Source organism: Muntiacus reevesi, chromosome 1 (genome assembly GCF_963930625.1).
Source record: "Muntiacus reevesi chromosome 1, mMunRee1.1, whole genome shotgun sequence".
Taxonomy (NCBI): Eukaryota; Metazoa; Chordata; class Mammalia; order Artiodactyla; family Cervidae; genus Muntiacus; species Muntiacus reevesi.
Window position 1 is genome coordinate 65145685 of NC_089249.1, and position 13949 is coordinate 65159633.

At 40.6% G+C, this 13949-nt stretch overlaps 1 protein-coding gene across 8 annotated transcripts in view; it reads right to left on the reverse strand.

Moving 5' to 3' along the window:
* GPR161 (G protein-coupled receptor 161) overlaps positions 1-13949 on the reverse strand; it is a 55988-nt gene that overhangs the window by 22741 nt on the left and 19298 nt on the right. For 4 of the 8 annotated variants that reach the window (XM_065946334.1, XM_065946331.1, XM_065946335.1 and 1 more), the window contains one exon: positions 1737-2042. The exons of 2 other annotated variants lie outside the window; for them this stretch is intronic. The gene's annotated coding sequence lies outside the window, so the exon portion shown is untranslated. Of the gene's footprint in view, positions 1-1055; positions 1150-1736; positions 2043-13683; positions 13773-13949 lie in introns of those variants that run through there. 2 more of the 8 variants (XM_065946332.1, XM_065946350.1) reach the window with 2 other exon arrangements.

Sequence of the window (13949 nt, forward strand, 5' to 3'; positions counted from 1 at the left end):
GACAATGCATTCCCCCAGTCTAAAACCTCCTGTCCATTCTCCCCAGGGCCAGTGGTTAAAAACCTTTAGTGTACTTAAGAATCTCCTGCAGTACCAGCTCAAAGAGCTGATTCTTGGGCTCCACCCCTGAAGATTCTAGCCCCAGAGAACAGAGGTACAGCCTCGGAGTCTGCATTTCAGACAAGCACGGGACAGGTGACTCTGATTCAGTCCACATAGCTTATGTGGACTGTTGCTTCTGGACCCCTGGGATGCAGTGTGGACCCTGAACCAGCAGCATCGGTGCCAACTGGGGCTTACCAGAGATGCAGAATATTGGGCCCACCTCTGAATTACCGAATCAGAACCTGTGTGTTAACCCCACTCCTGGTTTGATTCTTGTGCCCATTAAAGTTGGACAATAAGATTACCATAGGGGTCAGTCTGTGACCTCTAAGCAGGGTTTTAACAAGTACAGGGTTTTAACAAGTGCAATTCATACCGAGACACTGCTGCTGTTATCAGCCATGGGGATGAAGGGCAAGGAGCCAACACTAAAGATACATGAATAAGAGGATAAGAGTTTGAGGTCTTTGCCCACAAATACCCTTTTTGGGGACAGTCCCTGCTCTCAGGATGCTGGCTCAGGTTCTCAGCAAAAACTCAAAGTTGACATATTTTAACATCAAATCCTACATACAAATGTTTCTCCAAAATTTTCATCTGCTTTAATTAGCCAAAAAATCCCACAGATCATTCTCCCCACCTGCTTTTATTCCTGACAAAGAGAAGACACCAGAGGGAAGGAAAGATCGCTTTCCACGAGCCAGGCAGCAAGAACCCCGGTGCCTAGACTGCCTACACAGCAGCAGCCCATGGTCTCTGCTGGACCAGAACCCCCTGTCCAGACACCTTTGGCCATAAGCAGCTGGCAGGTAAGGAAGGCAGCCCTTCCCCTTCCCAGCAGCCCTAGGGGTCAGTTTAGAAATTCTCCCTTTACAGCAAGCCTCATTCACAGGTCACAACCACAGATCCTGCCAGCTTGAACAGCATCAAGCAATTCTCACCCCACCTACCCTTGACAGCCTTCAAACACTTCACAAATGACTTGCTTTCTTTTCTCCAGATTAAATCTCCCAGGTTCCTGATGGGACTTCTGGACTCTTTACTAATGCAGACTTCCTCAGTTGCTCAGCAATTTCAATGACCCTATTGATTTGTGGTCCTCTGAATTGAACATACCATTCTGGATATCTGGTAAATGGTGAGTATAAAGGGAAAATTTTCTCCATCATCAGGATAATCTTCTACTATTGTTCATTCTAAGAGTGCACTTACTTTTAACGACTGTTATTACCCTGTTGGACTTATACAAATGTGTGGTCAGTTAAAACCCAAGGTTTGTTTATACACATATGAGTTGATGTAAAGGCAAGTGTCCCCAGGACACCTGCTTATGGAATTAGTGTTTTTAAGCCTAAGCACAAAACATCATTTTATGCATTTTGGTTCATATTTCCAGGCTGCTAAAATATTCTGAATTTTGATTCAGCTATGCAGTATGTTAGGTATTAAAGTTTTGTGTGGTAAATATACTTTATAATTACACCTTCTGTTTCTTTGTTAGCTTATTTTTGGATTTTATTCCTTGAGTTCTAAATTTTGTTCATTCTTATAAGTAAATTATTAACTGGTTCAATCCCTGGGTTGAGAAGATCCCCCGGAGAAGGAAATGCAACCCATTCCAGTATTCTCACCTGGAAAATTCCATGGACAGAGGAGCCTGGTAGGCTGTAGTTCATAGGGTCACAAAGAGTCAGACACGGCTGAGCAATTAAGCACATCTCAAATAAAGGGCACATCTCAAATAAAGGTCCTATAAGCATGTTATTGGAGAAGGAAATGGCAACCCACTCCAGTATTCTTGCCTGGGAAATCCCATGGATGGAGGAGCCTGGTGGCCTACGGTCCACGGGGTCGCAAAGAGTTGGACACGACTGAGTGATTTCACTTCACTTCACTTCACTTCAAGCATGTTATGCTTAACTGTATAAGTGATGACACTGCAGTAAAGAAAACAAATTCTGAGTCATTAGACAAATGACAAAATGGGAGAAAATACTTAAAACATATATCACAGAAGGACTAATCATTCTAATTTATAAGGAATTCCTAAAAATAAAAAGGTAGAAAAGTGGGTAAAAGACATTTTTTAAAAAATGGCAACTATATGAGATGATGGATGTTAACTAAATTTATGGTGGTAATCGTTTTGCAATACGCACATACATCAAATCATCATGTACCTCTGAAACTTATACAGTATTATATGTCAAATATATCTCAATAAAACTTGAAAAAAAACATACACAGAGAGTTCACAGAAAAAGATACACTAATTGTACTTAAATGTATGAAAAGATGTTCCGTTTCATTAAAAATAACAGGAATGGACATTAAAATTACACTGAAGTACTATTTCTTTCCTTTCAGGCCAGTAAAAATTCAAAAGTTTAGCAACACTCTCTGCTGGGGAGGCTGTGGGGAAGCAGGCATTCTCCTACCCTTCACATGAGATGCGGAGTATAAGAACTGAAGGGAGGAGGATCTGGCAATACGTAACAAAGCTACAAAGGCACCTAACCTTTGATCTAGCAATTCCAGTTCTAGATATTTACTCTGAAGATATAAGTTCATAATATAAAATAATAGATGCACAGGTTATTTTATTCATTAAGGCAGTTATAAGAAAATGTTTGAGAAAGGGGGAGAAATAACAGATTTGCACATTAAATATACATAAACATATGTGACTCAGACATTAAAGAATCTGCCTGCAATGCAGGAGACCTGGGTTTGATTCCTGAGTCAGGAAGATCCCTGGAGAAGGAAATGGCAACCCATTCCAGGGATTCTCGCTTGGAGAATCCCATGGACAGAGGGGCCGTGGGGCCTCAAAGAGTCGGACACGACTGAGCAACTTAGCACATTCTCACTCTTCACATTTAATTATGCAAAAAGTAGGAAAGATAACCAGAAACTAAGATACAGATGGAAGTAGACTTCTCGAAGTATGTTTTTACTTTTTTCTGGAAAGGTAGATTATGTAAAAAATTTTTTAAATTTTATTTACTTATTGTTGGCTATGCTGGGTCTTTGTTGCTGTGTGGGTCTTTCTCGAGTTGCAGAAAGCAGGGGCTACTTTTCGTTGCAGTGTGTGGGCTTCTCATTAGGTGGCTTCTCTTGGTGCAGAGCACAGACTCTAGGGTGCTCGGACTTCAGCAGCTGGGTTACGTGGGCTCAATGGTTTGGCTCCTGGGCTCTAGGGCACAGGCTCAATAACTGCGTGCAGCATGTGGGATCTTTCCGTATCAGGGACTGAACTAGGGTCTCCTGAGTTCTTTACCACTGAGCCACCAGTGAAGTCCCACAGTTTTGACTTTTGAACCATGTAAATATTTTACATACTAAGTTAAATAAAAATGTATGTAAAAAGTAAATGTGTAACTGATTGCAAACAGAAAAAAATAAGCCAAACTATGTGCTAGATTGTTAATAATCAAACAAAGAAAAGAATTAAGTCAAGTAGCTTTTAAATGCAGCGTTTTGACTATAAACTCTTAATGGTATATATTGTATAGACAAGAGAACCACTATGTTTACACAGCAGGTGAGATGTTGTTAATGGTGTTTTAAGTTTACAATTCTTTCCGAGTGTAGAGCAACTGAATATACACGCTTACATTGGGAAACACATTTCTAACTATGGGAGAAAGAAGAAACAAATCACAGAATAGAGACAGGTGAGGAAGAACCCTGTGGTGTTAGCTTGCTTACTGCAGGTATCTGTATGAACTCACTATTCAAATATAAATATAAAAACAGGTTCAAGAAAATTTCCCAGAATGCAGTTAGAAAGATTAAGAAATTTAAAACATAAAAGGCAAATGAGAGGATGAACAGGAAGTACTTCATGAGGTATAATTACTTTAGCCAAGCAAAGCAGTGTCCCCGTAATATGTCTTATAATTACCAGCATGCTCCTCTTTATTCCCACTAAACTGTTTGCTCCCTGGGAGTGAGGATGAACTTCACCTTTCATAAAAACACAGTACTTTTTTTCATTGGCAACAGCATGAATGGACATGGAGAGTATTATGCTAAGTGAAATAAACCAAAGACAATTACTGTGTGTTATCACTTATATGTGCAATCTAAAACATGAAACTAATGAATATAATAAAAAAGAAGCAGACAGATAATAGAGAACAAACTAGTAGCTACCAAAGGCATATGAGAGGGAATTAATTAAGAGGTACAAACTATTAGGTATAAAATAAGCTACAATGAGGGGTACAAATACAAGCAATGCCTGTGTTTATCGCCTGGTCATGCAGAGTGGAGATTGCTCAGGTCACAGCACAAGTGCCCTGTTTCCAGGTATGTTCTGCTCTTGTCTTTCCACCATCATAGGTTCACCCACCTGGATTCCATCACTATTTTTAAAGCTCTTCAATAAAGTGTAAATTGTGGCTCAAATGGTAAAGAATCTACCTGCAATGTGGGAGACCCAGGTTTGATCCCTAGGCCGATAAGATTCCCTGAAGGAGGGCATGGCAACCCATTCCAGTGTTCTTGCCTGGAAAATTCCAGGACAGGGGAGCCTGGTGGGCTACAGTCCACGGGATCACAAAGGGCCAGACACAACTGAGAGATTAACACACACAATGAGGGGAGGGGCACAAAAGGATAGGTAATTAAGAGGTACAAACTATTTGGTATAAAACAAGCTACAAGGATATACTGTACAATATGGGGAATATAGCCAACATTTAAAAATAACTATGAATGGGCTATAACCTTTAAAAATCACGAATCACTACTTTGCACACCTATAACACACAATACTGTACAGCAATTATACTTCAGTAAAATAGAATAAACATGAATAAAACACAAATGCTTTAAATAAAAAAGGCAAATGACGGAATGAACAGGAAGTACTTTATAAGTATAATTACTTGACTTGAGCAACGCGTAGTGTTTTTTACTCATTATGGAAATCATTTCTGGAAACGTGAATAACTCAGCTGATAAGAACATTTTTCCTGCTCCAAATTCATGGAAATGTTGGGTTAAATATGATCCAAAAGTTTTTAAAATGCCAAATTTGAAAAAAGAAAGGGAAATCCATAGGTAACAGAAAACAGAGAGAAAACGCAAAGCCAGTGTTGAAATCTGACAACTGTGGCCAAAAGCTTATTAGACCTAGTTCAAAACCCCTAGGGCTGAGGTTTTTTGTGTGAGAGGATGACTTTGGGTCACAAGGCAAAGAACTGGAATCTATACCATTCAAGAGGGGGCACAACATTCTTTTGAGGCAAACAGAGACTCAATGTTTACTGATCATTCCTTATTTGAATGATCCCTTTAAAAATACATTTCATGAAGGAAACTGAATCCAGAAATAAGGGGTAGGGTATAAGAATCAACTGTTAGAACAGAAAATGGTAAATACATGGATGAATCTAAAATAAGAACAGCAAAAAAATGATTTAAATCTAAATTTAAAAAGTTAAACATCAACACCAAGTTTTATAAAAATAGCTAACTTGGGAGCTTTAAAACCAAGATGAAATTAAAACTCTAAGCAAAATGGAAGCTCTTAAAGGTATGATTGGACTAAAAATATTCCTAACAAGTTAGTTTATACTCAGGCCAGAGACTTGGTTATGGCTGTTTCCCAACACCTGGACAAGTACCTGGCACATAGTAGGTACATCAGTAATTATTTGTTGATAAATGACCAGCCTTCAAAAGTTTGTCATTGTTAAGTCAAATATGAGTGTTAGCATAATAAATGTAGCCACTAAAAAAATAAAAATAGGATGTTAAAGTTTCCAATCCAAAAGATAGGCTGAAAAAAGGAGAAAGTACTGTTTGACATGGTTCCTATCCAGTGGTCCTATTAGCAGGGACACTAGTGAACTCAGAATCAGAGAACCCAGGGTTGGCTGCTGTCCTTGAGATCATCTGGTCCAGTCCTCCCCAGAAAGCAGAAGGGGAATGTGGTCAAAGAGCTGCCCACCCAGGATCCAGAATCCTAGCCTCTGGCACAAGTCCCAACAAATCCCCCAGGGGTATACTTTAACAAGACAGAGGATTGGGAATATCCCAGCCAGGGAAGGCTTCCTGGCAGGCGACCAGCCTACTCAGGGCTCAACAAGTCAGGGCATATTGAATGGAAGCAAATTCAAGGGTGACTCACATCACCACTCTCCTGGTCAGTGATGCTGCCAGACACAAAGGTGTTTCAGGCTCCCACTCTCCCTACGTCCTGCCCTGAGCAAATAAATCACCCTGGGCTGCAACTCCAAGAAACAATATGACTAGAACACAACTGAGGTTTGAATAAACATATCGGAAATTATTCCTGGGAAAGAGAGCTAGCCCACTGAGGCACGTCACCAAGAAAGGCTGGATGTATCCTTGTCTTTACTGTCATGGCTCCAAGCATCACAGTCAGTCCTCTTTGGGAACTGCCTTTGGTTTTCTTGAATATTTCCAAGACACTGGCTTGTCTGCTGGGTTAGATTACTGACAGCAACCTCAAATCATTCAAAGCCAAATCTTGTCACTCAAGGGAAGAGATCAATAACATTTTGGGCTAATAAACAAGGCAACACTGTAGGATATTTAGACAGGTATCTATTGTGTTTTATAAACCAGCCTGCATACTAATTCCCAAGAAATAATTCTAGAAATGTCTTGCATTGCAAAAGCAGAATTACTACAATATAAAGGTGGATTCTCTCACTTTCCCTTATTCAATTGGATAAATTCAGATAAGTTCTGGTTCCATCTCTTATTTTTACCTTAGAATTCTGATTTTCATCAACCTACAATGGACTTTTTTTCTGCTGTTTCCCTGTACTTGTTAGAGGTTGTGTGGCATGGTGGTTAAACGTACAGACTCTAAGGACTACCTAGGCTTGAAGCCCAGCTCCGTAAGAAAGAATATTATCTTTCTGAGGGGCTTAAGAATCCATCTTCCAATGCAGGGGATGTGGGTTCCCATGGGAACTAAGAACCCATATGCTGCAGGGCAATTAAGCCCATGTGCTACAACTAGAGAAGCCTGAGATGCCTGCAGCCTGTGCTCCACAACACAAATGCCCACACGCCGCAACTAGGGAAGACTGTGCACTGCAATGAAGAGCCCATGTGCCACAGTGAAGACTGGGTACAGCCAAAATAAAAGAAAAAAATTAAATATAAAGAAAGTTTTACCATTGAGGGTAATGCTTGCTGTGGGTTGCAGGATATAAAATTAACACACAGAAATCCCTTGCATTCCTATACACTAACAATGAGAAAACAGAAAGAGAAATTAAGGAAACAATACCATTCACCATTGCAACAAAAAGAATAAAACACTTAGGAGTATATCTACCTAAAGAAACAAAAGACCTATACATAGAAAACTATAAAACACTGATGAAAGAAATCAAAGAGGACACAAACAGATGGAGAAACATACCGTGTTCATGGATTGGAAGAATCAATATTGTGAAAATGACTATACTACCCAAAGCAATCTATAGATTCAATGCAATCCCTATCAAGCTACCAATGGCATTTTTCACAGAACTAGAACAAATAATTTCACAATTTGTATGGAAATACAAAAAACCTCGACTAGCCAAAGTAATCTTGATAAAGAAGAATGGAACTGGAGGAATCAACCTGCCTGACTTCAGACTCTACTACAAAGTCACAGTCATCAAGACGGTATGGTACTGGCACAAAGACAGAAATGTAGATCAATGGAACAGAACAGAAAGCCCAGAGATAAATCCACGAAACTATGGACACCTTATCTTCGACAAAGGATGCAAGAACATACAATGGAAAAAGACAACCTCTTTAATAAGTGGTGCTGGGAAAACTGGTCAACCACTTGTAAAAGAATGAAACTAAAACACTTTCTAACACCACACACAAAAATAAACTCAAAATGGATTAAAGATCTAAATGTAAGACCAGAAACTATGAAACTCCTAGAGGAGAACATAGGCAAAACACTCTCCAACATAAATCACAGCAGGATCCTCTATGACCCACCTCCCACAATATTGGAAATAAAAGCAAAAATAAACAAATGGGACCTAATTAAACTTAAAAGTTTTTGCACAACAAAGGAAACTATAAGCAAGGTGAAAAGACAGCCCTCAGATTGGGAGAAAATAATAGCAAATGAAGCAACAGACAAAGGATTAATCTCAAAAATATACAAGCAACTCCTGCAGCTCAATTCCAGAAAAATAAATGACCCAATCAAAAAATGGGCCAAAGAACTAAACAGACATTTCTCCAAACAAGACATACAGATGGTTAACAAACACATGAAAAGAGGCTCAACATCACTCATTATCAGAGAAATGCAAATCAAAATCACAATGAGGTACCATTACGCACCAGTCAGCATGGCTGCTATCCAAAAGTCTACAAGCAATAAATGCTGGAGAGGGTGTGGAGAAAAGCAAACCCTCTTACACTGTTGGTGGGAATGCAAACTAGTACAGCCGTTATGGAGAACAGTGTGGAGATTTCTTAAAAAACTGGAAATAGAACTGCCATATGACCCAGCAATCCCACTTCTGGGCATACACACCGAGGAAACCAGATCTGAAAGAGACACATGCACCCCAATGTTCATCGCAGGACATGGAAGCAACCTAGATGCCCATCAGCAGACGGATGGATAAGGAAGCTGTGGTACATATACACCATGGAATATTACTCAGCTGTTAAAAAGAATTCATTTGAATCAGTTCTAATGAGATGGATGAAACTGGAGCCCATCATACAGAGTAAAGTAAGCCAGAAAGATAAAGACCAATACAGTATACTAAGACATATATATGGAATTTAGAAAGATGGTAATGATAACCCTATATGCAAAACAGAAAAAGAGACACAGATGTACAGAACAGACTTTTGGACTCTGTGGGAGAAGGTGAGGGTGGGATGTTTTGAGAGAACAGCATTGAAACATGTATATTATCTATGGTGAAACAGATCACCAGCCCAGGTTGGATGCAGGAGACAAGTGCTCAGGCCTGGTGCACTGGGAAGACCCAGAGGGATTGGGTGGAGAGGGAGGTGAGACAGGGGATCGGGATGGGGAACACATGTAAATCCATGGCTCATTCATGTCAATGTATGACAAAAACCACTACAATATTGTAAAGTAATTAGCCTCCAATTAATAAAAATAAATAGGAAAAAAAAAGAAAGTTTTAAAAGAACATTATCTTCCTCATCAAATAATTATGAGGACCAAGTGAGTTTATTTGTATCAAGCACCTAGGACAGGATCTGGCGCACAGTAAGCCTTCACTTCATATTATAGTTTCTATTTGAAGAGTTTGCCCTGATTTTACTTTGGGAAAGGACCTTCCCATATTTTGAGGCCATGGTCACAGGACCTAGGACACTTGCTGGAACAGCTGGAGGACGGACTAGCCTACCCCTGTGGGCCTAGCATTGCAGCAGCTGACCATCTTGGACACTACAAAGAAAGAACTCACGGACAAAGAAAGGTAAGAGAGTGAGAATGAAAGGGAGAGAGAAAGAGGTAGGTGGGGGGAACACTGAATGAGTCCATTCACAAATGCTGGTGAAATAATATGTGGCTCTGAATCTTGTTCTTCTCGGTTATAGGACCCAGTGACTTTCTCCTTCACTTATGCCAATTTGACTAGGTTTCTGTCACTTGCAACTTGAAGAGTCCTGACATGATCTGATATAGCACATTAAGACTCCACCTCTCTGGACACTGATACCAGGAATGTTCCCTTTCTCAAGGTTAGGCCAACTCCTCAGGCAAAGCTCTGCCTACCTCAGTCTCCTGCTTGAGAACTTTTCTTCTTGTCACAGACCATGCCACAGACCCATGGACCCTAGTATCATGGAGTTTCTTCACATGGAAGCATAAGTAAGTTTTTCACTTCCCAGGAGATCCATGATCCAGTCCACAAACCACCAGGAGGAAAAGAAGGCCTCGTTAACCCCTAAGATACCCATTACAAACAGGGCCATCCAAGGGACGGCCTGAGATTCCACGGGCCACAGGCCACGGCTCAGGTGAGTCTTGTGAGATCATGCTAGTCAGTAGGAGGCAGACTCTTGGCGCCTCTCTAAGACGGGTAATGGACATGACAAGATATACCTGACCTCTTCGAAAGTCTTCTCCAGAGAAAACAGTTTCTTTTAGGATATCTCTTCTGATATTCTTAAACAAACACAACTGGGGCAGAGGCTCATTCTGTGGCCTCCCATTTTTATGAAGAGCTGAGCAGCTTAAAAGCTGGGACTGCCAGATGCCCTCATCTAAAGAAATCAAATGCCAACAGGTAGGTGTACGACAGGTTCAAATAAAAAACCCTCCAGGTGAGGAAATGTTTTCAAACACCACTTCAGACAAACTCAAGTGAAATCACTGTGATGTTATTTTGGCCACATTTTCAGGGGATCTTCAACTCAGCACTTCAAAGCATTTTACACATCAATCACCAACTGGAGCAGCTGAGGAGGTGGAGCTGGGGAAAATATTCAAATTAACAACCTTGTCTTCCACCAAGGTAAGTGAGCGAGACAGTGAACCCCCACCCCCACCCCACCCACAAACCAGACCACACAACTCGTTGATAGCCAGAGAGAGATCCCAGGATCCCTGGGTCTGCTTCCCTGCATTCCTCTGTCCTTCCCCAGCACACACATGAAAGTTGTTCCCAAGACGGGGGACTGATAACTTGACCTCTGCAGCCCCAGAGGGATGTGTCCACCCAGTCAGCCCAGGGTCTGTTACAATGCACAGTGCTTTGTTCTTGTCCCCACAAGGGCACCATAAACCTAGTAATTTCCTCATCCAAAACATCCCGCTTCACCTGTAAAGCAGGTCTGAACCCTGGGCTGTTTGGGAGCATGCACCATAAGATGGAGAAGAAGCTAGAGTCAGCACCCCAGTGACCCTGTGGTCCTTGTCTGAATTCTTGGTTTGCCAGTGGGAAAGACCTGGCTTTGGTCCCCTCTGTGTATACATCAAACAACATCACCAACCTCAACAATCTTCTTTGCCAAGGATTGAAAGTCTGGAGTCTAGGGCTCTTCACTGACCATGACCCTCTCCCCAAAGGTGTCAGCCATGACTCTGTCAGATGTCTTTCCAAAATTAAGCTCTTGCTTCTCAGCAAAAACATTTCCCAAGACTCAGTACTTGATCCATTCCTTTCTCTCTATGCCCTTGAGAATCTTACCCATTTCCAAAGTGTTCTTTAGTTATTACTAACTAATAATAATCAGTATCGGCAAAACAATGTGCAACAGACAATGTAATTTTACATACATCATTTAATCTCTGGAATAACTTTTAGAGGTACAAATTATTTTTCTCCCTGTTTCAGAGAAGCAGCACAACATATGGTTAAGAGGATGAGTTGAACTAGAGAGTCTGGGTTCAAATCCCAGCTCCACTACTTACTGGTTCTATGATCTTGACATGTTATCTAACCTCTCTGGGCATCAGTTCCCCACTCTGTCAAATGGAGATAATACTCCTTGCTCAGGAATAAGTATCTCATATGGTTGATGGACAAAAAATCAATGAGTTAATATTTATAGAGTGCTTAAAATAGAAATTGGCACCACATAAGTGTTTGTTAAATGAATAAAGTGGGGAAATTGAGGCTCAGAAAGGTTAAGTGCCCAGTTCAAGAGAATATTTGTTAACAGCTCTCCAACTTGGTCCTATGGCTATGAGACTACTTTCAATTTATCTTCTCACCACAGCAGTTAAGATTCAACATGGTGTGGCCTCGTCTAAATTCCAGTCTTTTCACCCACCAACCCCTTTATGTATGTTCTGCTCCAGCCAGTTATGCTTACATGCTGCCATTTCCAATTTGCTCTGGTTTCTGCCTCTAGTTGGAATGCTCTCCCTGCTTGCAGAATGAATTAATAAAGATTTATGAATTCTAAAATGTGTTACTGATCTATTGGTCTAATAACTTGATTGAAAGAGAGAAATAAATAAATAAATATGGGGGAGTGAGGCTTTAAAGAGATACAAAAATATTCCAAGTCACAACCTTGAATTTGGCAATGATTTGGATATGATGCCAAAGGTATAAGCACAAAAGAAAAAACTGACAAAGTGAACTTTATGAAAATTTTAAAAATATGTATATCAAAAGATCCCAGGGACAGAGCAACACACAGATTGAGAGAAAATATTTGCAAATCATACATGTGACTACAAATTAATATTCAGCATATATTAAGAACTCCTGAAATTCAACAACAAAAAATTCCATATCCAGAAAAGATACATGACTAGCCAATAAGCACATGAAAAGGTGCTCAACTTCACTGATCCTTAGGAAAAGCAAAGCAGAACTATGAGGTATCACCTCACACTCATTAGAATGGCTACTGTCCAAAACAAAACTCAGAAAATAGTAAGTGCTGGTGAGGATGTGGAGAATCTGGAACCCTAGTAGACTGCTGATGGGAATGTAAAATGGTACAGCTATTGTGGAAAACAGTACAGCAATTTCTCAAAAAACTAAACATAGAATTACCATATGATCCAGCAATTCTGCTTCTGGATATACACCCCAAATACCTGAAAGCAAGATCTCAAAGAGAGGGACTCCGCTGGTGGTCCAGTAGTTAAGAACCTGCCTGCCAATGCAGGGGACATGGGTTTGACCGCTGGTTTGGGAAGATCCCACATGTCATGGGGCAACTAAGCCCACAAGCCCTAACCCGTGCTCTGTGACAGAGAAGCCACCACCAGGAGAGCCCACAGACCACAACTAGAGAAAGATTGCACAGAGCATGCACTGCAGCCCAAATAAATATACAAACAGATAGAAAAAGCAACTGATTGTAAGACAGATCTCAAAGAGATATCTGTACACCATGGTTCATAGCAGCATTATTCAAGGCAGCTAAAATGTGAAAGAAATCCAAGTGTCCACTGACTGTGAAATGATAAGCATAATATGGTATATCCACATAAAAGAACATTATTCAGCCTTAAAGAGGAAAGAAACTTTGACACACGCTATGACATGGATGAACTTTGAGGACATTATGCTAAGTGAAATAAACCAGCCACAAAAAGACAAATATTGTATGATTCTACTTGTATGAGGTACTTAAGAGTAGTCAAAATCATAGAGACGGAAAATAGAATGGTGGTTGCCAGGGGCTGGTAAGAGGGAGACAGGAGAGTTGCTTAATGGGTTTAGTTTTGCAAGGTGAAAAGTGTTCTGGAAATGGATGGTGATAATGGCTGTACCATATAAATGTAGTAAATACTACTGAAAGAATGTGAAAAGTGAAGTCATGTTCAACTCTTTGCGAACCCGTGGACTGTAACCTACCAGGCTCTTCCATCTTTGGGATTCTCCAGGCAAGAATACTGGAGCGGGTAGCCACTTCCTCCTCCAGGGGACCTTCCTGACTCAGGGATCGAACCCCGGTCTCCTGCATTGCAGGCAGATGCTCTACCCTCTAAGCCACAAGGGAAGCCTCAAATACCACTGAACTGTACACTTAAAAATGGCTCAGATGATAAATTTTATATTAGGTATATTTATTTTACAGCAATAAAAAAAGTTGGAGAAAATATACCAGGGTATCTTCTTTTTAACTTCTCTCCCCATGGGATTTAGACAGTCATGAAATGAAGGAAGTCAGCTATCTTCACGGTGTCTCAACCACTGATGAAGAAGAAAAGAACTTCAGACATATATAGAGTAAACTCCTCCTGCAGTAGAGGAGGAAACACAAGCTATGTCTGCACCAGATTATTCCTCACTAGGGACTAGTCCAGCAGTGACTTCCAAGGTAAAAATCGCTGAGTAAAACAATTCATCGTGTTGCACTGTCCCCAGATC